The sequence below is a fragment of the Lissotriton helveticus genome, chromosome 2_2, assembly GCF_964261635.1.
Source record: "Lissotriton helveticus chromosome 2_2, aLisHel1.1, whole genome shotgun sequence".
NCBI lineage: Eukaryota > Metazoa > Chordata > Amphibia > Caudata > Salamandridae > Lissotriton > Lissotriton helveticus.
In genome coordinates this window covers 173,044,972-173,072,062 of record NC_136060.1, presented here as the reverse complement: position 1 = coordinate 173,072,062, position 27,091 = coordinate 173,044,972, and the positions used below count along the sequence as shown (strand labels likewise).

The following is a 27,091-nucleotide window of genomic DNA, read 5'->3' as shown; positions in this document are numbered from 1 at the left end:
AGGGTGGAAGTGGTGATCTTCAACTGTTAAATTTAAGTGCTGCATATGACACCATCTCAAATCCCATTGTGCGACTTAAACTTCAAATGTTAGACACCCGCAACAAAGGTTTGTCATGGCTATCTTTCTTTTTGGACATTAGTAACCAAACACTTTATCTTCCTTCTTGCTGTGCTTCTTCTAACACCATCATCATGATACAAGCACAATAGATGATAGATTTAGAAACCAAATTCCTGATTGCTAATTGTGAAGAATTTGGTTGTTAATTACTGCAACCAGTAATTACACGTACGCCAGAGTGGGGCATTTGCAGGGTCAGTAATTACCTCCTTTTCTGAGTTCCCAACCTCATAATGTACCATAACAGTGGTCTGTATACACAATTCAAACCTCATAAAACACAGGCCTAGAAAAGTTACCGAAGAAGAAGGATGTTGACCTAGGAAAGTGTGAATGCGCATCAACTGTATGATATGCCCTAGAGAGGATGTCCGCTGGCCCACTCATGCAAAGTTCAGCTTCTGTGCGCTATAACAGATCATAATACTAACATCCCTTGTGAATGTTATGCATTTGCATGACCTGTGTTGTACTTAAATTGTGTGAATGAGTGAACCAGATTAATGGAGGCATGCAGGTTGCATTTTGAACGGCCCTGGCTTGTTCATGTGCACAAGAGGGAGGTGACATTGTTTTCCCAGACAAATGAAGTTTACTGCTGACATTACTGAAACTGGAGGGAGAAGACCTGGACAGTAACATGAGGAACGAGGGCTCTCTCAGAGATACTATTAGGTCCTTCTTCTGAGAACGATTGAGTCTTCCGGAGTAATCTCATTTGGTAGATGCTTGGGGGTGAAGGGTGGGATTGCAGCCGCTATTGTTAAGAGTGAGTAGGGTCCATTAGCTGAGGAGTATCTTTTGTCTGATTATTGTTTAGTGGAGTTGCTGATATCCATGTGCACAGAGTTCACACCACCTTAGTGCCTTTGTTGTGAGGTTTCGGGTATTACAAGCTAGAGCCTACCCTGCTATTTGGAGCATCACTCTACACCAAGGTTAAGTCTGTAGAGGACACTTTAAACTGAATCACCACAAACTGGTTCTGATAGCACAGAATAGGAATCCACATCCCCTGTCTGCTTTCACTGTATAAAAGTAGAGCAACTGACCCACTTATTCTAGTTCCAAGTTCTCTACAACCAAGGAAGGGAGTGCTTCCTGGAGTACTTAGAGGACTGCTGTGCAACCAGAGCTGGTGTCTGCCTGACAACAAGTTTCCCAGAGGAGAGGAGAAATAATCTGGGGTCAGGCCTTGCTGAAAAAAATAGCTGTATTTCTGACCTAAAAACCGGCAGAGATGTGACTGACCTGAGGCGCCAGAGTATCTTCATACTTGTAGCTCTGTGGGTCCATCAGATGAAGGAAGGCTGAGGAGATCAATTTCCATGCCAAGAGTCATGTGGGCTGTAGACTCTACGCGAAGACAATTCCCATATGGATACCAACTGTTGCCGCTTTCTCAGTAAGACTGTTCCAAAGAAGGATCATATAAACTGAGGTAAATGGCAAAAAGAGGATCATTTGCAAGTCTGCTTACAGAATATTTTTATATTATTTAGATGTCTATGCAAAGAGACATATAGAATCAATAAACAGAGCAATAAATGCCAAAATCCTAAATAGAATAAAATAGGAGGCATTCAAATTTGAATTAAACCAAAAAAATGAATAATATCAACATGGGGTACATCAACTAGCAAAGATCATACATTCATTGTATACAGAAGGGAAACAGCATATACATAAATTCAGAGTTGCCTTTGATCAATGTATGATAATTCACTCATACTGTAGAAATGGTCCATGGAGTTTAGCACTTTAGTTATGGATTGAATTTCCTTAATCGTAAGATTTGAAACATGAAGAGGAACTACTGTTGACATTACCATCACTAGTTACTGAATAATTGAGACCATCTTCAGGACTGCATTGCGGATGGATTAATTGATATACCCCTAAATTATTCAGAGTCCTTTGTAACAAGACTGGAGCAGTCTGTAAGATGTGTTTAAAAAGATGGTTAACACAACTTTAATCACTGACTGGTGGTTTAGAGTTTAAATCAATTGTTCGGACTTGATATGAACAATGCTCATAAGAACACTATTGTGATTGTTATGCTCCTGCAAGTGAGAGAACCAGGGTCTAGACACTGTGGCAGGACAGTTTGGGTTCTAAGCAGCAAAGTATACGTGAAGACAATATCCAGAGGAACTGTAACTGTTGCTGCTGCCCCAAAAAGACTGGTTTGTGCCTCTGACCAGAAGCTTGTGTTGAGGTGGAGCTTCCTGCCATCGCAAAGCTGTGATGAGGTGGAGTGCAGCACCGGCTCTAGGTGCGACCGGAGCGATTGTACCGGGCACTGGCTTCGGGGGGTTTGGGGGAAAAGGGGAGCGAAATGTTCCAAGTTATGGTTTTAAAAGCACCTGCTGCCACTCCCTGGCATCCAGCACTTTTCAGGCAACAATAAAAATTTCAAGATAACTCCAGTGATTAATGTTCTTCCTCTAGTGGATGTTTTGCTCATGGTAAGATAGCGCAAAGGGTTAATATGCCTGCTGCAAAGAATGTGTACCATTCAGATCACAAAGTGCATTTAATGTAAATAGGTCAGCGGATTACTGCTTTTGTCTGAGAGATCCTTTTGTTTTCATCCTAACATAGAACAGTGAACTATTAACTGTCATCAAAGAGCTGCATGCAAACTGCAGGTATAGATTAGAGTGTTATGTTTTTTCCCAGGCTTTCATTATACTAGTGTTGGAAAAAGGGTTAAAGGGTTAATTTGGATATAAATCAAGCCTGATTATTAAAGAGAACCCCCAACCCTGGTGTTAAGTTTTAAATTCTGAGTTTGTGCTTCTCCAGAACAAGCACTATTGAACTATATTCTCTACCAGTGTGGATGACATGTGACTCTTACACATTGTATTCTTCGGTCATGTGTAACATTTCCTCTATATTGATTTACACACCTAAGATTGATTGTCTCTGTGTAGTGTGTGTGATAAAAAGTGGTCTGACACCCTACACTTGTATGAGTGGCGGCGGCGTGAGAAAAAGTGGTTATGGAGACTTGAGGGGTACTGTTAAAGGGTGGTAGTGAGGAAATCCGTGGCGGAGGTGGTCATTTGAGGGCACCAACAAACATTGTCACACTGGGCACTAAAGCCAACCCTAGTGGAGAGTACCACCATCAAGAAGTATTGTGCCCACGGTCAAGTGTGATGCCATTCTGAACATTGTGGCCAGGCAGAGAGTGCCACCGCCTTTCAAACAACTGCACCCGGTGCACTGTCATACCTGTGACCCCTTTAGTGACTGCCTTGTAATGCTGTGATCTCGGCAGTCTTCTCACCTTGACTCCCTGTACAGTGGATTGGGCCTCAAGCCTGCATGTCTCTTCCAAAAGCAGGGATGAACATCAGTGTGTGCTACAGGTGATTACCAGAGGTAATTTACCCGAGGTGATTTACCAGAGGTACGAAACACTGAGACTGAATGTCAGGGCAATCTGCACCTAAGTCTTGAAACTTGCCTGATATACACTTAACTGCTGGTAGATTTACGTAATGAGGGGAGACGCACGAGAGATGGGAAAGGTGGGGAAGATCAGGAGGACCAGTATAGCCTTGGTGCCCAGGAACCATTGTGTCTGTGCTTGATTGCAGTGAATATTTTAGGTGTGTAGATGAAAGTATTAAAAAAAATGGTTACTTATATATCTAAATATACTTTCCTTTATTAGAATATATCATCATCTTTATATGTACAATTAGAAATAGCACCTCAATTAATATACAATTTGTTTAGGCAATTCAACTTTGTCACTGTCTCATTATATTTTTCATTGCCATTCCCCCTAAAAACATTGTACACTCGTACTACATACACACCACTTACACACCACTTACATCCTCACATAAAACCATTCTCCAAACCCAATGTACACCTGCCCAGCAAATAAAGAAGTTATTTTCCTGTTTGGGGAATCATAGACATATCATCATTAATTAAACCCCTACCATATATAGATGCTGTATCGGAATACATGTGAATGTTGTATCTGAGTACATTTGGTAGCATCTTTTTCTCATTGATCACCAACAATATCTTATTTTTTTTAAATCACACAAGTTCTGTCACCATATCCTTATCATAGAAGTGTTGATACATGCTTCTTCAGGGCACACAGGCCAGTGTAAAATCTAGAGGATGGCAAAGGCAGCGGCAAAATGCCTATACTTCATGGTCTTTCACTTTATAAACCAGAAGAGGCTTCAAGTCGCTAAGGTCTCCAAAACTCACATTGGGTCCTTCCTGAGTGCATGGATACTTGTCCCAACAGGGTACACTGTCGGATAAATGCCTTATTCACCAGGCGTCTTCATACTATTTCAAACGTTATTAAAAGTTTACAGAAGAACCAACGATGCCCAATATGTCTCATTAGCCAGTGGGCATCCTTCCCTTTAAGTCCTACTAATAAAGAGAACCTAAGAGCCCATGTTTCCTATGGTTCTCTCTCACAATTGAATGCCGATGAAAAGGGCAGACAGCCTATGGCTGAGACCCAGTAGCCCCTGCTTGCTCCGTGGCCCCCAAACGGGATCCGATGGATATGCTCTGAAAAGTCCTCCCAGGAAGGCATGGAGCAAACAAAAGTTAGGAGCATTATATGGCCAGTAATGTTAGATGCACAGCTGTGAGAAGAGTAGCCATTTTACAACCAGCAATGCTATGTGCGCTTCTGTCCTCCCAATAGTTTAAGAGAGCAAACAGCTATGCTATATGCTCTGAGTAATCCACTAGTGGGTGAAAGTGAGCAACCTCTAAGAATAGGCTTCATACGATGGGTCGTGCAAAGACAGCAGCTAGGTCTATCATAAGTACAAAAAAAGAGTACATTGTTATGTTACTGCGACTTATAGAGCGCTACAGCTGCCCCAGCAAAGGGGCGTCCCGGCGCTAATACCCAGAAAAGGCTGACACAAGCAGATGGAACGGACAAGGACTATGGTGCAGGAACAGGTGAGTCTTGATGGCCTTCCTGAATTCTAAACAGTGGCGGCTGGTGACATTTGAAAGCGGTGAGGCGGAAACTGATAATCATACTGCACCGTAGCGAGCGAGCGTAGCGAGCGAGCCCGAACCCCCTAAGGAGGGTTCGGGGGGAATTCCCCCCGAGAAAATTTTGAAAAAATAGTGGTAAAATGGTGCATTTTCAAGCAAATTTGAGAAAGCAGGAAGGTTAATAAAGCAATTGTGAAAGTGCAGGTATTACATTATTAAAGAGCTGTCATATAACATAGGTAGCTGCTTATTCAGTATAACCACAGAGCTTTATAACAGACTTCAAGATACAATGCTGAGAACCTCACAGATTGTTTTTATGTAAACTGCAAACAACAAAACAAACAACTTTTTTGATTTAAACTGCAAACACCAAAAGAACCAACTAAAGAGGTCACAAACGATCACCATTCAACATATTTACTTTTTGTATCTAAATTCAGCACGTCTGTCTTTAAGCGCAGCAAATTTTTCAATTACTTGAACGTTAAAGTCAGCAATATTTTGAACAAGCTTGCTCTCTATAGAGAGCATTGCCAACGCATTGAGTCTTTCCTGAAGCATGGTGTTCCTCAGGAATATCTTAATCCTCTTTAAGGCGGAAAAAGATTGTTCTGCCTCTGAGGTTATCATTGGAGTGGTAATTACTATTTTTAGTAAAGCTACTCTCTCTGTAAATGTCTTTTCCATATTAAGTTCATGAATTAAAGACAGCAAAGACCTGGCATCTTTGGCCTTCTGGTACACAGGCATTGAGTACATTACATGCTATTTCTCCCTGAGTGGCTGCAGCATTTCTTTATAAAAATACGTCCGTCCCCCTGACACTGCTGTTTTAGCTTCATGGACACGGTCAGGCCAACAGGACGCCTTGAATTGAATACTGTTACATTGGGTAGTAAAACAAGGTATTTACAGTGTAAAAAGACAGAAGTGTGATAAATTAAAGCACACTATTACGCGGATAAATCAGGCAGAATCAGTTATTTAACATAGCGCCACAAATATCAGGGATGAATTTGAGCTGATTAACAGAACACCCTGATCACTAGGGCATAACCTGCTGTTCAGCCATCCATTCGGCTAAATAATGCTTTATGGAATGTATTTCACAGACAGGCCAGATAAAAAACAACTCATTGCATCTGTGGTATTTAACATGACGCAGACAGCTAATTTTGAACCTACACAATTTTAGAGGGTATTGGAAGAATACACTAATATTTAGCTGAGTTTCCGGTCACATAGTGCAGAATATGCGCTATTTAACGGTACATCCGGAAGAATAAGGCACAAGGCTGCTCTTTTTAATAGCGGTACAAAAGTGGGTGGTGATGGATGGAACATCTGAATCAATCAAACACTCACACCCAGTCAAAAGATCTGGGTTTAATTCATCACCGTTCTTTAGCCCACTCTGCCACCCCAGTTCAGACATGGCTATATGCAAATCAGTCTGACCCTGTGCCTCATGGGAACAGTCCAGCCCGAACTGCCTAGCCGTGTCTTCCCTGGACCGGAAACAAGCTTCAGAGGACCGGTTTCTGGCATTCCAGCCTTCTTCAGCCAGGCTTGCTTGAATCCAGTGGCAAAGTGAGCAAGGGACTCACGTCTGAGCCTACCCTGCCACACTTATGGTGGCCAAAAGCGGTACAAAAGGGGGTGGTGATGGACGGAACATCTGAATCTTTTTAATAGGACATTATGATACATAGATGCTACTATTTTAAGGGGTAATTGGGTGTCAGGAATGGATGCGTCATGTTTATGTGGATTTTAAGTGCTACGCATTATGCAATTACTTATACCAGTTGCCGTCAGTCTACTTATCAGCTGGCTGCTGAGGATTTCTTGGAGTGCACTGTCCGCTCAATCCCAAATGGAAGGCGTACCGAGCCACTGGAATTATGCCACAATGGAAGGGTGACAAAATTGTCCGGCAAGAAAAGTCAAATAATGCGGAAAACTGTGGCACAAATCATGGCAGCAATAGTTTGCTATTGTAAAGCAAATTAGAAATGTCAGAGCAAATTTAGGACCTTGCTTGTACTAGTTTAAGACCCAAAATTCGTCCAGCGGCCCTTTGCACTGGGGTGACTGCTACAGAAGGCCATTATTGTTAGTATGTTAGGCCATAGAGTGAGAATTATTTTCACCAGATTCAGTTAATGTTACGCCCTGTATTCATTTTCACCATGGCTTATGCGTTCCTTGGGATAAGCAAAATAACATGTATACACTGCACCGTTTGTATGGCATGCACACCCTAACAAATGAACTGTCGACAGGGACGTCGGTAACACACGCCACAGGTACTCACGCCATCGACCTTGAAAGGATGAAAGGCAGCCGCAGCCTCATCCGTGACTCAAATCTGGGCGGCCCTTCAAACCATGCCCTAACTAGCACGCACCTGAGCCAATAGAGCAGTGGTTTTGCCTGTGGAACTCAACAGCACCACATGGCTACGCGTGCTCAAATGAGGCTTATTACAAATAATAAAAATGATGGTGAGAGCTGGTAAATTTAGAAGTCTGATGTCTGAAAATTAGAAAGGTCTTTCACCACGATGGAGAGTCAGACCAGAAGCCACCAGTTTTCCGCCATTGTCACGGAGCAGTGTGCAATAAACACCATCTGGTACCTTTAGGTAGTGACGTGCGCTGTGAGCCTGTCCCATCCTGGCCATTTGTAATTGTTACCACATAGCAAGACTCGACTCGGTATGAATGTGAGATTATGAAAAAAAACTGTTCGTAGCGCATGAAACATGTTTGCCTTTAAAGTATGTGGATTTTTTAAAAAGGTATTAGCTACGTGTAATAATGGGCGGCGGTCGTGTGCACTTGAAAGTGGTGTATGTAAAAAGTATGCGTGCAGTGTGAAGATGTGCGAAAGAGGCGTGAGCGGCTAAAAGATGTGCGTTTTAGGTGAGTTAAGTTTATGTGTGAAATTGGTGTGAACGCCCGGGATCATACGTGAAAGAGGTGTGTGCAAAGTCGCGAGAAAGAAACAAGGGCGAATCATGTCATTGATGAATGGTTTCTCATCTATCCAAATTCAGCAATGTTCTCAGGTAGAAAGGCACTGTGAGACACATAATGAAACTGAATATGCTATGCCTCTTGTCTTCCCTATATTCATGTTCAACAAACCCCGACCTTGGTTTTCAGTCAAACTGGGGCTATAGAAACCATTGCAATAGCATTAAACTCATTTAAAAAACATAGTGAAACGGCAGCTGCCATTATACCAGGTGGACGGTCCCCATTCATCATCAGTGCAGGAGGATTAGCATTTTTAATTGGAGCTCAGCTGCTCACATCAGAAGTCACTGATCAACACACAGTTCAATCTCTATGCAGTGCATTGCCTCAGCTGATGGTGAGTGGCAGGTGTATTGTATGCCTATCCAGAAACCCGAAGAGGGACAGTATAACGGTTTGCAAGCAAATGGCAGGGCGCAAACGTTGTGGACTTCTTGAGTGGGAAACGGCCAGGCTCGTTTGGGCTCTAAGGGCCAAGAGGACTTCGACCTGAGCCAGAGCCAGGCATCTGGTTCAAGCTTTCACTGCTCACCCACCTCTGACGTGGGCCTGTTTATAGCTTGGTGACCCATTATGGAATCCTTTCCTTGATACTACCACGATAATCGCATGTAGCAAGAGTAAATAAATGAACCCTTCGACACCTTGAAAAGCTTTTCTGTATAAGTTCAAAACGACTCTGCGTTACAAATAAGGGCCACATATTAGCGATCTGATTCACTGATTTTACTAAGGTGCCAGGCCCTATTTTCTGTCCCAATCTGTCCTTGGCTAAAGCAGTTACCGTGAGAAAGGGGTCCTTTTATAAACAACAGTCCAAACACTTGAAATGTGGGCATTGTAACAGTAATTGACACCAGTTTAATTAATACCCAGATAGCATTCTTTTTATTTCTTGGATGTTTTTGCTCAGCCCAATCTGAGCTGTGAAATCAATCCTGTGCTTTCAAAAAGAGAACCCTGAAATCCCCAAGTTCAATTGCCGTATGTCTGGGAGCTGTTCAGCTCTCCATGCAGAAGGTTTCGGCTTTCGCCCTACATTCAGATCCTGTGTCATCAGTCCGACAAATTGGTTAAGTAGTCAATAGAGCGTCCCCGCACAATTATCATAGGCTTTTCAAAAGTGCTCCTGATTGCAGTTTGCAAGCCTGGTAATGGCATGGGTTTACCACTCTAGTGGAATAGATCTATTAACAGCCTTATGATCAAATGGGCTCAGGCCAACTTTACAGAAATGAAAAGCTGAGAGTGGAACTTTTCCATGCGTCCAAGGGCATTCAGTGGATATAGGGCTCAGATTGTAACAATCAGAGCCTTTCACCTCTGCCGTCTTCGGATCTTAGCTTGATATTGGCCCCAAAACTGAACACCCAGAGCCCCCTTAAGCACTTGACCCTCAGACTACTGCAGTCGAGTAGTCCAAGTCGAATTATGCAGCAAGGGAAAGAAAATTAGGAGATATGCTTTGAGATTACAGAGATATTATCGAACAATTTCGAAGACATTATCATCTCACTACTTACATTTAGGATGCAATAGACCCTATTCAAATTTTTTTGGGGGCATATTGACAAGGGCTTTATCTCAGCTTTTTTGGATTCAAAAGACAAAAAAGCTGAGATAATCTTGTTGCACTATTTGCAAGCCGGTGTTAACATGCATTAGCGCATGTTAGCAGCCGTTTTGCCGATGCCTCGCTTTACAACTCTAATGAGATGCAAAGTGAGCGTGACTTGGCGTACCCCTGATGGACTACCTTGTAAATTATCGCGAAATGCACAGCACGATATTTACAAGGTGGCCGCAGGATTTTAGCAGACGTTAGTTTTTGGCGAAAACCTCGTTTTTTGCCAAAAAGTATAGTCTGCTAAAATCCTGACTGTTCAATGGAAAACACCGCTACCGCAGGAATAATTATCCCATTGCGCTATGCGTTGTTGATACAGTGCTAGCATGGCGATAATTTCCTGCGATACCCTGCGATAAAAAATCTATCGCTAAGCGCGGGCAGCGATAATTATCTCTGGCTGTTGATAATATGCCCCTTTGTAGGGAAATTTTAATGATTTTATCGTGCACTGAAACACAAAAGCCCATTATATTAGCACTGTCCTTTACGTTCTACATTCCAAAGTAAAATCTTCTAAGTAAAAATGTAAAACATATACAGTGTTGAAGTCAGCCGAAAACAGACCAGCAGCATGCGCATACTACTAAAAATGTATGGTGTATTACATTTACACTGTGCATCCCAACTATGTCCTAAAGCTTGTTTTCAGTTCTAGGTTTACCATGCGTTCACACCCCAGGGTCGCTTTCCATTAGAAACACCCACGCTATACTACGTGTCATATTTATTATGTACGGGTTTCACAAACAAATACTATTTGATTTAAAAAATGGGACTTTACAAAATGATGAAACATTGGAGAAATTATTCTACAGTCTGAGTGCCCTCTCGCATTACACTTTGCGTTCAGAAAGAAAACATGCATTTATCTCTTGATAAGTGATAAGTGAAACAAAACAGAGAACAGTATTTCCACTTTTTGGAATGAAATCTACGGGCTTCAGGCTGTTTGCTGTTGCAGACAGAAGCCCGTCACCAAACTATCAAAGGGGGATGCCAGCACCAAGTTGGCACCTCCTTAAATGTCCGAATCAACGGTTGCCAGAGCAGCCAACTTCCAAATTTCCCGGAGGGGGCTGAGATGTAAGGTGCAACCTTTGAACCCTGTAACATCATCTGAAGTGACTTTACCACGTCAAATTAGTAACTCCTTGACTCCTAGAGTGCACACAATCAAAACGCACACACACTCGAACACACAAATCCACTCTAAAATCACAGTATAACCAAAGCACAGAATTTCTATCTGTATTTATTAAATGTAAATTATTTAATCCGCTGCTGTCTCCACAATGCCTCGCAAGGACCCACTCCGCAGCCAGTGTCAGCAAAGGAGAACCTGAAGCACTCTCTCTCCATCCTGTGAACTGCTTTATAACAAGCTTTCACATAGGCTTCAGATTGTCTGAGGAATGCCAGCCTGACTAGCGCCGCACGAGCAAACCCCGGACAGCAGATCAAGGCACATAAGTCTGTCTCTCATTTCAATCAATTATGTGTTTAATTTTGGACGTTGGACCACAAGCACCGCACGACTCAGAGCAGACCCCGGACAGCAGATCAAGGCACATGATACAGATTAAACTGCGTGTCGTCCCCATGGCTTCGTTATCAGTGCGCTGGCGGCACAGGAAAAACTTACGTGGTGGTGGTGGACGGCGCGAAACTCTGCACCAAGCGGTCCGGACCCGACCGTCCGTAGTAGGCAGGCAGGCCGCAGGCACACTGTGGAAATGGCCAATCACCTCGACATGACTGGAATAGCCATATGGTGATTGGCCATACAGTGCAGCCCCTCTGAAGAGCAGCCTACACCCACGCGCGGCACCATCCTGCTGCAGCAGCCAATCCTGGCGCAGCGTTACCAGCAACACTGCGCCAGGATTGGCCCACGAGCAGGATACTATCTGCCCATTAGGCGACCGGGGCCCCCTGGTCCCTGCCTGGCAGACTGTATCTCGAGTGCTATAGAGGGGGGGGGGGGGGGGGGAGGTCTAACCCAGTATGCGCCTGCGCTGGCACGTCTAAATTTGTGCTACTCCTGGATTCCCCATGCGCACCATTGTTGCGCTGTCTATTCCGGAGTCTCTGACTGCTCTGCCTGTCACTCTCTCCCACAGCCCCGCCCCCCACGGCCCACTTTCATATACAATGCCCGATTCTGTCGGGCTTTTCTCGGCAGGTAACGCCGCGCAGTGCGCTCAGATGAGAGTGAGTGACTGAGATGCATTTTTTAAAAAGCCCATGTGTGGCAGACAGTGCGGGGTCGTCCATGGCTAGTGGGGCAACGCCCCAACGCCCCCAATGGACGGACCGCCACTGATTCTAAATAATTGCTAAGGCCACGGATATGCACAGGAAGTGCGTTCCAAAGGATGGCTGCTCTACTACGAAAAGAGCGGCCACCAGCACAAATTCTTCGTGTCCGGGGAACCACCACCAAGTGCTGACCCTGTGAGCGGAGATGTCGTGAGGGGACGTATGGCAAAAGGAGATTGACCAAAATAGAGGCGGTGGTCAGTTTCAAGGTTATGAAGGAGATACATAAGGCTTTGAATTCAATACGCCTGGCCACAGATAACCAGTGAAGACGGCGAATGGCCTCGGACACAGAAAAAGGCCTGCGCAAACCTAGAAAAGTTCTTGCTGCCGCATTCTGTGCCCTTTGCAGCCTCAAGTCCTCCGCCTTATTGGACCCCAGATATAGAGAACAGGCATAATCAAGTCTGGACAATACAGACGCCTGAATGATAACCTGACGTGTAGATGCTTCAAAGAAGCCCAGCAGGGGTCTGAGCCCCCCGTAGAAGTCTAAAACAGGTCCCTGCCACCTTTTTGGTTTGGACTCGATAGTTTAGGGATAAGTCCAGCCATACCCCTAGATTCTTCACTGCCTGCTTGGGGGAGATCGCCCTGCCCAGGCTAGCTGGCCACCAGAGTTCACTCCACTGACCATGGTCCTTTCCGTCTAACAATACCTCCGACTTGTTAGAATTCAGCTGGGGACAATTGGCGGTCATCCACCCAGCTACCGCCGCAAGGTCGCCCTGAAACTTAAGGGCGTCCCCTCGGTGTTATTCGAGAGTGCCACCACCAACTGTGTATCGTCAGCATAGGAGACCATGGTCAGACCCCTGCTAATGGCTACTGCAGCCAGCGGTTGAACATAAATATTAAATAGCAGGGGGCTAAGGGAGGAACCCTGTGGCACCACTTGTTTAAAAGAGCGCTCGCCAGAGGCAAACGGGGGTGGGGGGTGGGGGCTGTTACTGTGAATGATCTCTCATGGAGGAATGAGCTAAGCCACTCCAAGGCTGAGCCAGTAATTCCCACTTCCTCCAGGCGTCTCAGCAGTATGTCATGAGACACAGTGTCAAACGCAGCACTCAGATACAGCAGGATCAGTGCCGACATTTGCCAAGCATCCAAAAGCTGACCAGAGATGTTCTGTCACAGCCAGGAGGGCAGACTCCGTGCTGTGATCAGGTTGAAAGCCGTTCTGGGAGGGGTCCAGTGTGTTATTCAGGGTCAGGAAATCCGACAGGAGGGAGTTCACATTTGCCTCCGTGATCTTTGCCGCCCAACGGAGCAAAGAAATAGGGTGGTAGTTCTCTGGTTTGGCCGGATTGAGCACAGGTTTTTTAAGCAGGGGAATTACTTTGGCCTGTTTCCATGCCCTGGGCACGGAGGCCATGGCAAGGGACCCGTTTATCACCTGACTCTAGGAGGGTAAGATTATAGGGAGTACTTTCCTGAATTGGTCAGGTTTAAGTGGATCAGCGGGGGATCCTGACTTAATCCTACATTAGGTGGCATTAGTGAGAATCTGAGAAAGAGAGGGAGGTAATTGTATGTAAGAAATGTGTTTAAACTACCAACCAAGAGGGGGAAGGCAGAGAGGTTTGGTTCAAGAAAGGATGTGAATAAAACAAAATACAATAGGGGCTCTGGCCCTTGCCGGTAACTGGCACTAATAGTTACAAATAAGGAAGACACCCTTAACCTCTCTACCTTTATCTGGAGATGTGAGCTTTTTAGCTGGATGCCCTCAATAAAAAGAGTGTGAGAGCCAGGAATTTTTGTTGGGGTACCATATGGGAAAACACTATGTACACAGGGTATACAGCACTCACAATCCAGATTACACATGTCCACAATTGCACAAACAAGGCCCGGTCACCTGGAATCTGGGAGTTGGGCCTGGAGGGCTGAGGTAAGTGCAGGCACCAAACACTGCTCCACTTGTAAGATCAGACTGATGCAGGAATGTAAAAGACTTTAGAATTTACCCAATTGCTCCAAAATTGCCTTGTGGGTGGAAAAGGAACCATTTGCTGAGCTGACTAGACAGTGCAGTTAACAATCATCTCTCCCCTTACGAAGACGATCTGCGCAGGAGGGTGAGATACTGGAGAAATGTACAATCATATCCAACTGAAACAGGCATCTACAAAGCCAAGAGTTCACGCATTCATCCCCACGTCAGAGTGGGAGGAAAAAAATGTATGCACTGTAAAGTACAACAGGGTCTACTATACCCTCAATACAATAAACTGACGTTACGCAAGGCGATGGCCTGGGGTGCATAAGATAGAAGCATTGATTGAACTTTTCATTTGTTATGCATCTGTTAAAGTAGTGAATCATGTTATGCAAGATGTCAAGGCAGAAGGAGGATCGGAACACCATGACTCACATCTCAGCACTTACTTTGCCCAAATGCATCTTGGTAAATGCAGTGCATGATAAAACTTACTTCAGTAGTAGTCTTTATTTTTTCACCAGTGTGCTCCCACCCTCCTTCTGTTTGAAAATGCTCCCTTGAGTTACTGAGCTGCCGAACTTGTGTTGATGCACCTGACCCAGTGAGTGGTACAGAGACCTGAGAAGACTTGGGCAGCATTTTCAGCACCCCAAAATCACATGTTCTCTCTACTGATGAAATAATTAATCCAGAAACACATCTAGAGTTACTCAGCACAAGCTGCACCAACAAGGGTGAAAAATGAAAGACTACTACTGAAGTACGTATATTATGCACTGCATTTACCATGATGTATGGAGGCAAACTGAGTTCCGGGATGTGAGGCAGTGTGCTCCAACCCTTCTTCTGTTTGAAAAGGCTCCCTTGAGCTACTGAGCTGATAAGCTTGTTTTAATGCACCTGCACCCAGTGAGTGGTACAGAGGACTGAGAAGACTTTGGGCAGCATTTGAAGCATCCCCAAAACGACATGTTGATCTCTATTGATTAAGCAATGATTCCAGAAACACGTGTCTAGAGTTACACAACACATGCTGCACCAAGGATGAACAATTCAAGACTACTACTAAAGTTTTATTGTGCACTGCATTTACCATAATGCTTTTGGGCAAATTGAGTGCTGGGATGTGATGTGAGTGTGCTCCCACTGTGCTTCTATGATATCAAGGCACTATGAAAGTAAAACTGCACATACCTTTCTTAAAACAGTTAGTTTGTAGAGAGGCAAAGTCCTTCCTGACATATCACAAAATCTTGGATTCATTGTACTGACAATGTGGCAGAGTACCCCTGCTGTGTATTTGCAGATGGAGTGGTATGTTATAACAGGGTCTTGCTGCTATTCTATTATAGACAGTTATTTACCTCACCATTTGATGAAGGCTTCCATTTTAAGTTGAATAATCAGAGTGAATGTGGAAACATAGGGGGCAATTTACAAAATAAACCCTCATAAATGTGTAAATTGCCTTATACAAGCCAGCAAAACAATTTGAGTTATGTTGTTTTGAGGCAACAGCCTCATTTCACGTCAGCTTAGTGCTTCGGTGTGTCATTGAGGCTTCAGCAACCTGGGCTATGGTGGGGGCGAAAGGCTGCTAAAGAACTTTTGGCCCAATGGGTCATGCGTGCCCAGTAAATGTGATGGTATGATAATAAGGTCTTAATGAGCAGTCCACATTGAGACCACAAAACCAGACCATTGCTTACTCAGAATATTTTTAACTTTGCTCTTGAGCCAAATGGAACCAAAGTAACAAGGTATACCACGCCTACGCAAAATACAGAATCTCAGAACACATTTCTGAGCACACTCCATGTATAACTGAATGTATTCACTAACCTTGAAAAAGGCCCAGGCATGTGCACCATAAGATGGCTAAACACTTGTGTAGAACTCTTAACTACATAGCAAAGAATAAAAGAGTACATCACTCAGCACTGCTTCCGCAACTTATTCACTGAATAATCTGATCCTATGTTGTTTTCATTGTTTCCTTGCAGCCATGCAAACTATAACTTGCTCACCAAATGTAATGAAAACTTGCTCAGCAAATGCAATAAAAATTAAACACAAATGTGAAAATGATTTTTGCTATTGCTACTAACCAGCATTTATATGAAAGAAAGGAATGCAAAAATCAAAGGGACCGGTATAAGACAGCAGCAGGGAAAGCATCTTACATGGAGTTTCAATCACACAGACTCTCACAGGAGCAACTAGAGGGCTAAATCCAATGTAGTGTTCCAGAACCAGGATCTGACTTGTTATTCATATGGGCCAGTCTAATGAGTGCTTGCACTGATAATTCAGAGTGCAGGTTTCTTGATCACAGGCAACTATCAAATATAACCATTCCACATACTGAATTGGCTGGACCCATGGATAAACTGGTCTTTTTACTTTATCTCTCCACGTAGGCCATGATCACAAGTGGGAAGGAAGGAAATTAGTATTTACCCGCTAGGTAAAATACTGACAGCAAAGGGTGAGATAATTACTGGTTGTGGTAAATATCTCCTATTTAGAGTTTTCCCTCAGAAAATGCGACTTAATGTGAGGAAATTCAGTACTTTTCAATTTTATGTTATTTTATGCAGATTTGTAGAGAGCGCTATCAACTGTGAGAGTATCCTGCCGCTGCCACAGGTGTGTGCTTAGCCAAACCTAGGGCCTAACGGGACTACTAGTAAAGTCAGGTCTTTGAGCTTCTTGTTGAATTCGAGAAGGAGGCTCTTATGTGTTGCGGCAGGTTGTTCCATACTTTAGGTGCAATGTAGAAGAAGGCTTGTCCACCGGATCTGGTTTTCGAATATGCGTGGGATGTGTGGAAGTAGAAGTCTGGACGAGTGGAGATGTCTAGTAGGGTTGCGAAGGCAGGTGTGATTGTTGATGTATGCTGAGTCAGTGTTATGTAGTGCCTTGAAAGTCTGGGTGAGGAGCGTGAATTGTGCTTGTTTGTGTATGGAGAGCCAGTTGAGGTTCTTCGGGTGTGGCATGATGTGAATGCACCGGGGCGAGATTGACATTGATTCTGGGCACCAAGTTCTGAATGTTTGAAGCCTTCTGGTGAGTTTTCTGTTGGTCCTATGGGTGTTTCCATAGTCCAGCTTGCTTGTGGCGAGGGCACCCATTATGGTTTTCCAGGTACTGATTGGAAGTCATTTGGAAATCTTCCTCAGCATCTTCAGGGTACGGAAGCATGAGACGATAATGATCATTGACTTGGGTGGTATTGACCTCTTTGTTGTTGATTATGATCCAGAGGTTCTTAGCATGGGTGTGGGTGTCAGTCCTAGCTTTGTTGGCCACCGGGTTTCCCACAGTGAAGTGCTCTTCCTGAAGATTATGATTTCAGTCTTTTCGGTTTTCAGCTTATGATAGTTGGTCTCATTTAGTGGACAACTTTAGTCATGCAGGCATTTAATTTATCTATGTACTGGGCGTCTTGCCTGTGAGTTGCATGTTGTTGGGGAAGGAAAGAGTGTTAATGTTGTGAAAGTGGATGATGCTGGCTAGAGGGATCATGTTTGTTTTTGAAAGTGTTGGTTTCAGGGAGGATCATTGCAGAACTCCGCAGAGGAGGTTGCTGGCATCCGAGGTATTTGGTGCCAGGCTGACTGACTGGGTCCTTCCAGTCAGGAAAGGGCATATCCATTGGAGTGCATGTCCTTGGAGTCTGATGTTGTGTAGGTGTTGGATGAGAATTGGGTGAGAGACCATGCCAAACAGTGAGGAGAGGTCCAGGATTATGAAGGTCACTGTCTCCTCGGTCCAGAGTCATGTGAATGTCATCCATGGCAGCAATAAGGGCAGTTTCTGTGCTATGGTTAGATCTGAAGCTAGACAGGGTGATGTTGAGAAGTTGGTATTCAATGAGGTATTTGTGTAGATGTGATGTTTTTGTCTAAGAACGTGGCCCGGAATGGTACCAGGGAAATCGGTCTATGGTTGGTGAGTTTGGAACGGTCATCAGAGGGTTTCTTCAGCAATAAGAGGACAGTTGCATGTTTCCAAGCATTTGGGAAAGACGCATAAGAGATGGAGTTGTTGAGATTGGATGGAAGCTGCTGATGGTTTGCAGGCCTCTAGATGATGAAGCCCCTGTAATTCATGGGGTGATGATGGGCCACGTGGTTGGCATTGGTTCTTTGTATAAGATCAGAAGGCATTTGGCAAGGTCTGCCTGGTCTGATTGCAGGTTGAAGTTGCTGTAATGAAGGTGATTTTGTCGTTGTAGAAGTAAGAGAGATTGTTGAAGAGGTGCTGCGAGGGGGTTATCAAGTTGGAGGCAGCTGCTGGCGGGGTGAAATCCTTCACAATTTCTGTTGCTGATTGCATTGATGCATCCACCAGAGCATTGCGTTTGGTGGTCCGGATCATTTAGGGAGAGAGTCTCAGGGCTGATTTGAACGTGCTCCTGTCTTCATTGTTCTGGCTCATTCTCTGTTTGCGCTCCAGTTTCTTGCAGTGGTGTTTCATCAGTCTGAGTTCCTCTGTGTACCTGCTGGGCTGGGATCTAGATCTCATTGTAGTACTGTGTTTGAGGGGGAGGGAGTCGACAAGGAGGTGATCCATTAAAATTCTTGATGGTTTTGGGGAGGGTGTTGCTGTGTTTGGTTGGTGGGTGGTGAGAGCGGTGTTCCAGGCCTTGTCAGTGAGGCTATTAAAGTTTGGGTTGGCTGGTCTGGCAGTGGTCCATGTGCATTGAACTGGGACAAGGATGCTAGTCACGAGGGCCTCGTATGTCCAGGAGACTGGTGTGGACTCGTCAACTCGGATGCTGTTAAAAGTGGTGAAAATAGTCTCCAGGAGGTGTCTGGTGATGTAAGTAGGTCTTTTTACTTGTTGATTGAGGCCCAGACTTCCAAGGGCTTTGATGAGTGTTTTTGAGTTGTGGTTAGCCTGGTATTCTAAGTGGGAGTTCAGGACTCTGAGTTGGATGAAATTGCTAGTGTCGAGGGTGAGTGGTGCTAAGAAGTCTGTGATGGTGCCGGTGAAGTTGGTGAAGTTGGTGCACAATCCCAGTGCTCTGTAGATGAGAATGCCTTTTACGGTGACGTTGGCTGTGATTGTAGCTTGAAAGACAGGTGTTCCATGTTGGAGGATAACTTTGAATTCCATGTGTATCTCTAATTATCAACTTCTCTTTGTACATTTCTGCGCGTTTGACCTGCTGAAATTTTCTAGGAGAAAAATATGGGCATGCGGAAGTGCACTAATTCGGATATGTGCTTAACAGAAGTTACTGCGCAAATTGTCATTTAACAAGACCCTTTATTTCATGGTAAATAGCAATTTATGTATTACACATTTGGTATTGTAGTAACCATCTTGTAATTTGAGAAGCATTACTTGGACACCTCTAACATTGCAGGGAGAAGCTTGTTTGGCTGTAAGTGAGATCAGAACCCGTACGTCCATATCCCTTCCTTCTGCTGGGATGGGAAAGTGATGTAACAGGCAGGAGAGAATGTTTATCAAGTCGAAGAAAACGTGTTCTGTTTACTTTCTATCACTGTGCAACTACAGAAGGAAACATAATAATTCGGAGGCTTTTTCTGTGCGTGGACAAAAATCGTGTATCTCGCTCTATGGGATTTAGGGCTAAGCTTTACCATCCAACATCTCCAGGGAATCTTCAAGTTTCGAAGTCTTGCTCTCTGGGGTTATCCCATAGCAAGAGACCCAATAGTTGTGCACAATAAACTCGTTAACACAGTATTTTGCAGACAAGAGTTTGGAGATTTAGGTGTATGTGTTACTGAACAAATTGCATTTGTCATAATAAGTTCATGTCCCCTATCAACACAAACCTTACCATATCCGCCAACAAGTTTATGAGTTTGTTAATGGCAAGTCCATGGTGCTGTCACACTCTTGAAAAAAATAGCCCAACCTATGGAAGAAATGTCGGCGAATTTTATTGCACAGCCATGGGCAATGCACGGTTATTAAGCCGCGTCCAACTGAATGAAAAGACACCATTTTAACTGCTGTATCTGCACGATGCCAAAGGCCAAGCCAGATGTAATAATTCATGTTGTTTAACCACTTCTGTCGCGACTGCTAACGGGGGTCAGCGGAGCCCTCTATACGAATGACTGCCTGAGTGCACAGGCTAGGCCCAATATTCACAATTTGTGTAAAAATATTGAAAATACCAAATGCGTTACTATCGGTAGGAAATAAAATGGTTTTGTGCACCCTGAGTGTGGCGTACGGTGTTATAGAGGTGTCTTTAAGGGTCGGTCCTATCAAGGGATTGGAGAAATAAAGCTGTTCACTCTTAGCCATTACTTACTCTACAGGGTGTGCAGAAGGAAAAAATGGGAATAAAATGGTGTTAAGAGCCTGACCAAACCTAAAGTGGAAGCCATAACTGAATGGAACCCAAGATTATACTTCAGATGATGGACCACTAAATTAACATGAAGATCTGAATGTTTAAAAAGATTTTGTATTGTATTGTATTGTAATTGCATCTATATAGCGCTTACTACCCCTGATGAGGAGTTGAAGCGCTTTTTTGGCGAGTAGCACGACCTCTATGTTCCAGAAAGAAGTGATACTTAGAGTCTAATAGTCATCTGTACCAAATATAGTAAAGGTGGGTTAGTGCCACTTTCACGTGCTTTGTTAAAAGAACACCAGAATAAGTTTAAAAGCAAGAAGGTATATGTTTATTTCATTGTAAGGCACTTTTACACATAGTGTAGGTCATAGAGCAGAATAGCTTTAACTAAACAGCATCAGGGCTGATCATGTTATGTGAAGTTAACATTTTTTACCGTAGGAGTTGAATGAATGGCCAAGAGGCAGAAAACTAAGAAAGAGGAGCGAGAGACGTTTTCAGTTCACGACATAAGGATGTCAGTCTGAAGAGGAATGCATTTCAGATAAGAGGGGCACAAAAGAGATGTGAACAGAATCAGTGAGTTGAATTTTGAATCAGAATTAGATGGTGACCCAGCGTATCAGCAAAAAATGAGGAGGTCAAGGATGGAGGTGTGCTTTTTGCATAAGCTGAACGATAGAAGTTGTGAAGAAGATCAGTGTTGGTTGCATGAGAAGAAACAAGCATTGGCAAAGCCTGTTGCAGCATGGCGTTATCTGTCAGCCTTTTGGATTTGTCAATGCTTAGGTTTTTTTGTCATGGTTTTTACAAAACGTTATTGTTACGAATGCTGTTGTGCTCTCACCACTCAACATTCACTAAAAACAAAACAAAATCTGGTCTCACGGGGGCATGACCAGGCGGCGCGCGTAATGGCCGCTTGATCGGCGAATTCCTTCCCGACTTGTCTTCCCCGCATCTATCTGCCGCACATATCCGGGATCTGAATACATTGCCGTGCTCCGGAGGAGACGCAGACCAGACTCCTGTCATTCCCGTGTCGAATGGAGGCCGGGATTCCAAGATAAAAACCCCTTCTGGAGGAGGCCTTTACTTCCGCCGAAGCCGGGACCTGGAGTGCTGGAGGACGCCGCATCGGAGGTGAGGAGGGGCGGCCGTGTCCTGAAGTTAGACCGGGGCCCCCCACAACGCGACACCTCCCAGCGGATCCCCCCTGAATACCAGAGTGTATGCAGATCTCGGGGGGAGCTGCCCTGGGGGACAAAAGCTGCCAAACAACCCTCGGGGTGCCCTGAAACTGTGGAGGAGCCTCGGCCACTCTTTCCCTTTGTCCTGTGGCAGGGGATCTTCCTGGAACTGGCGTGGGGACGGGGGAATGGTGCACTAGATCGAGATTTCACCGGCCTGACCTCCCCCCCCACCCTGCATGTCATAACTTTGCAACTGGAGGCGCATTGACCACCACTTCCCCCTACCTCCTTCCCTGCAGGGGAACAACCTGGATCGAGTGCGTAAGGCTCCCTTACGAGACTGAAAGCATTGAGGCGGGCAGGACCTTGGCGAAATCTTCTGAGCCTCTCCCTGGGCTGCAAACCCCCCTGACCCTCCCCGTTGAACCCTTGCAGTCCCACCTCGCCAGACTTCTGCAGTTCTGCCTGTAGGCAGTGATAGAGGACGCATACATTTCAGGTTTGTGTGCATTCCTATACCTCCAGACAAGTGGGCCAGAATCAGACACCGCCCAGTTGGCATACAACGCACTCCAGGGAAACTTGTAATGGCCTGCGGCTTACCAAATGGCGACCTTGGAGAGTCCAAGAGTTAATAGCCCCAAGGGCCACAAGACAGTCCAATAGAACAAGCTTGACCGATACACACTTCCCAAAGACTCGCCTCAGGACTCCTACTTGAAGAATCGGACGCTGGGCGACGCTGAAGGAGAGAGCCAGGAACTTACCCTTAAAGATATCATGGAGGCCATCGCAGGAATCAGGACCTCCTTAGTGCATAAGATGGACACCCTTTCAATCGAAGTAAATCTCATCCGGGCTGATCTTACTAAAGCCACCGAAAAGATCAAACAGGTCGAGCTCACCACGTCGAACCTTGTGGAAGATGCAACTCACCTTCAAGGGAATGTGTGACCTGCTGGCTTTTCGTAAATTCACAGAGAACAAGCTGGATGATTACAAAGGTCGCCTCAGGAGAAACAACATTCGAATTCTGGGAGTGCCTGAAAAAGCAGAGGGGCAGACTCCGGACCTCTTCGTGGAAGACCTCATACTGCAACACCTTCAGCCAAAAGGACTCAGCAAATTCTTCGTTGTGGAACGAGCACACAGGGTGCCCAGGGGGGCGGCCGAAACCGGGAGCTCCTCCATGTCCCATGCTCGCTAGGGTCTTAAACTTTAGAGATAGAGACGTAATCCTACAAAATGCTAGAATGACCTCCCCTCTCTGCTACGAAAATGCCAAAATAACCTTTTTTACGGACTTTACTCAGAGGGTGCAAGGGCAGAGAAGGTCTTTCACAACGGTGAAGAAGTGGCTCAGGGATTGCGGATTCAAATACGCAATGCTTTTCCTGGCGAAATTAAGAGTAGAGGCAGGGGGTCGGGCTTGGTTCTTTGAACAACCAGAGGCAGCATCAGAGTGGCTTGACAACCAGATAGATCACGGCCCTGGACAACACGACCGTGGAGACCACTCAGCAATACGGCATGGAGACTGACAGGGGCTTTGGCTATCGATGGTTAAGCCTTCGCGAGGGCTGGGACACTGGGGGTGTTATATATATTGGTGATGTAGGGGGGTTCAGCCCGGGAACTGGGGCCCTTTTCCGGACAATTAATCATCGTACAAGTAGGAAGTGAATTATTTGTATTCTATACAACTGTATTTGGGAGGGGGAGGGCAATGAGGGTGGGTATCGCACCCCAACCTTTTCTTCTTTTAGTTTAGCTGGTGGGCGACAGGCACTCTGCAAGTTTAAAATGGGCACTTAAGCGTCCAAAGTGCAGGGAGGCAGGGTGGGGGGTAGTTGGGTAACGGGGTTGCATGGGGTTGGGGTTGTGGTTTGGTTATGAAGTGGTTTTATTCATTGACAATGCAGGCCGAATTGACTATTTCAGATGCAAAATGTGTTGTGGCTAGAATGTGTGCGCAGTGGGACAAAGATGTTAAAATATTAAGTTGGAATGTTAATGGGCTTGGAGACAAGATAAAGCGTAGAGTGGTTCTCCAACACATTAAACGGCTTGCTACTGATATAGTACTGCTCCAAGGAACACACTTGGTTGGGAACTCATGTAAAGCAATGCATAGGTATGGGTACACTATGGTAGCACATGCCGGCTTCACCTCCAGTTCACGGGCAGTTGGGATTATGATCAAGAAATCGCTCCCCCTCACGATAACGTCTACTTGGGTTGACGATCGGGGTAGGTACATAGGAGTCACTGGGACGTGGGAGGGCTACTCTATCACATTCATGTCAATTTATGTCCCACCAGGACTACTGGCCATGACATTCAAAGACCTAAGCGCCATAATGCTGACAATACCAGAGGGTTTGCTGGTGCTCGGTGGGACTTCAACTCTGTAGTCTCCGGCACCCTAGATCGTCACCCCCCTGGGTGCTGGGTAAGTAATCCAATTGGTTGTCAAATTTCCTTGATGCCATGGGCCTGGCCGATGGGTGGAGAACGTATAACCCGGACAAAATTCAACACACATTCTGTTCTGGGGCCCATGCTAGTCTCTCCCGCATCATAGTCCCTGGACCACAAATTGCTCACATCCATGAAATTCGACACCTAGCTAGGGGAATTTCTGATTACTCCCCACTTTGGGTACAATTAGTCCTCAGTCGCTCGCAAGTGGGGAGGATTGCCCCCATTAACCCGTGGTATCTCCGCGACCCTAAAATCCGTGAAGCACTTATTAAATCCATTGACGACTATTTCCAAGAAAATGAGGTCACAGTGGACTCTCCTCAAATATTGTGGGAGGCCTTTAAAACAGTAAACCGAGGCCAAGCCCTGTCCCTTATTTCAGGGAAGAAAAAAGACGCACACAAAGACATTTCAGACGCTGAAGCAGAGATTTATCGCCTAGAGAAAGACATGTAAAGAAAACACCACTCCCGAAATGATTCACACACTCCGTCTTAAGCAGGATGACTATAAGGCTTTGTTGACTGATAAGGATAAGACCATGGGGAGGGACAAACAGGGTAGACTATATGATTTGGGTGACAAGGCAGGGAAGCTAATAGCATGGCTTGATAGGAAAGAGTGGGTGAATAGGTTGGTCCCTGAACTTTGTGACGCCAAAGGGTCCCGCGTGACAGACCCACAAGGCATTGTTTATCATTTTGCTGACTACTTTCACACTGTCTACACCTCAGTAGCCCCATACAATGAAAGTGATTCGGCTGCACTCCTGAGAGATATCTCTCTTCCCATACTCTGGGTTGCTGACCGTCAATACCTTGACAGTGACCTGACAGTATACGAAAGTTCTCTGGCAATACGCTCATTGCATCGAACTCTACAAACTAAGACCAGATAAGTTGGCTCCTTATCTGAAAGCGATGCTCACCGAATGACGAGAGCAGGAACTGCTACCAATAGATCAGAGAATAGCCTCTATAATCACCATCCACAAAGAAGGTAAACCCAAAACTGAGTGTAGTTCATATCGCCCAATTTCTCTCCTTAATGCGGAGCCCAAAATCCTAGCCAAACTGTTGGCTAATCGGTTAGTTAAAATTATAGGTGGACTAATACATTCAGACCAATCCGGCTTTATGCCACACAGAAATACAGCACTGAATTTAAGCAGGATCCATGGTGTCATAGGCAGAGTGTCCCCTATTCTAGAACAGGTGGCAATAGTCTCCTTGGATGCCACCATGGCGTTTGATACCATAGAATGGCCTCATCTCTTTGCAATGCTTGTTAAGTTTGGGTTTGGACCAGAATTTATTCAATGGGTATGTCTCCTGTATAATGCACCTATGGCGCAGGTTGTAGTCAATAACAAAAAACCTGCCACCTTCCAGCTTAGTCGGGATACCAGTCAGGGGTGCCCCCTCTCCCCCTTATTATTTGCCTTGGCCCTGGAGCCTTTGTCATCTTGGATCCGGTGATCTGCGTTTTGCGGTGGTCCCCATACTGGGAGGACCGTATCTCTCTTTATGCAGACGATAATCTGTTGTACTTGACCTCCCCTAGAAAATCCCTCCTCTATGTTCTAAAGGGCGATCTGCCCCAGATGCTGCACGCGTGACAATTGCAAATTGCAGAGGGTATTAAATACAAGGGAATCTATGTCTCCCTTGACCATTCGCTCCGATATACACGCAATCTTGTCCCTGCGTTGCAGAGGCTCAAACGGAACATATTACACTGGAAGTCGCTCCCTCCCTCGCTATTGGGTGAAGCAGCTCTTTTTAAAATGATGCCATTGCCCCAGTTTTTATATGTGTTGCAAAACTCCCTTGACCTGGTCCCTGAGGCTTATTTTAAAGAAATTGAGGGACTACAGCGAGATCTCCTATGGGCAGGGAAATCACGAATTGCGCTAAAAGAACTAACCCTCAATTGGTAGGATGGTGGAATCAGCCTGCCAGATATCAGGAAGTATTATTGGCCATCACACCTAGCGGGGGTCAATCACGGTATCTATGGTAGGCTGGATGACCCGGGCAATAACATGGATAGATGGCTCCTCCCCGGGGGAACTATAACCGAGTATTTTATTCAAAGCCCGGTATATATCTTCTTACGGGCCCTACAAAGCATTCAACGGAGGTCTGGCACGCGGCCAATAGATCGTTGGGATGGGCAAAGAAAATTACCTTTGCAACGCCGTTGTGGGACTCCCAGGTGCTGGTTGACCTTTGGAAATCGAAAGGGTTCGACAGGTGGGACCTAATCGGAATCTCGCGGATTCGAGACCTCTGGGTAAAGGGGGAGGTTAAGTCGTTCGCTAAACTTCAGAGCCAGCATGAGCTGGCAGAATCAGAGCTCTTTCGCTATACACAGGTGCGGCACGCACTACAATCACTCCTGCCAATAGGACTCTGCCCTCCAGATGCATCTCCCCTGGAGGACAGAATTCTTGACGGACATCTACCGGAGAAAACCATATCCCTTATCTACAAAAAGCTCATTAATAATATGGACAGCCCCCTTCAAGCACTGCGGGAAAGATGGGTGAGTGACGGTATTGAAATGGACGATTAAGACTGGCAGGAAGCGGTATCCTCCCCTAAGATAGTTGCTATCCCGGCGCGCGTGTGTCTAATTCAGCTGAAAATCCTACATAGAGTCTACGTGACGGGACCCCAGCTGTTGCATATGGGAGCCACTAAAGGGAGAGATTGCAGAAGGAGTTGCAATCAATTGGGCACATTCATTCACATCATTTGGGACTGTACTCATATCCAATGGTACTGGGGGAAACTACACAAGGTACTTTGTGAAGTCCTGGGAATTTCACTCCACCTGGAGGCGCGCCATTGCCTCCTTAACATCTGGGAGCCTACCGATTTAAAAAGCTATCAAACCCAGTGGGCTACCCTAGGTTTTACAATAGCCAAAAGGAATATTGCACAGCTCTGGGGAGCTGAAAATACTCCTACGATA

General features: G+C 45.2%; 1 protein-coding gene across 3 annotated transcripts in view; it reads right to left on the bottom strand.

Moving 5' to 3' along the window:
- Positions 1-27,091, bottom strand: part of PHOX2B (paired like homeobox 2B) — a 488,291-nt gene that overhangs the window by 425,161 nt on the left and 36,039 nt on the right. For all 3 annotated transcript variants that reach the window (XR_013608335.1, XR_013608334.1, XR_013608336.1), the window contains exon 3: positions 1,375-1,559. The gene's annotated coding sequence lies outside the window, so the exon portion shown is untranslated. The remainder of the gene's footprint in view (positions 1-1,374; positions 1,560-27,091) is intronic.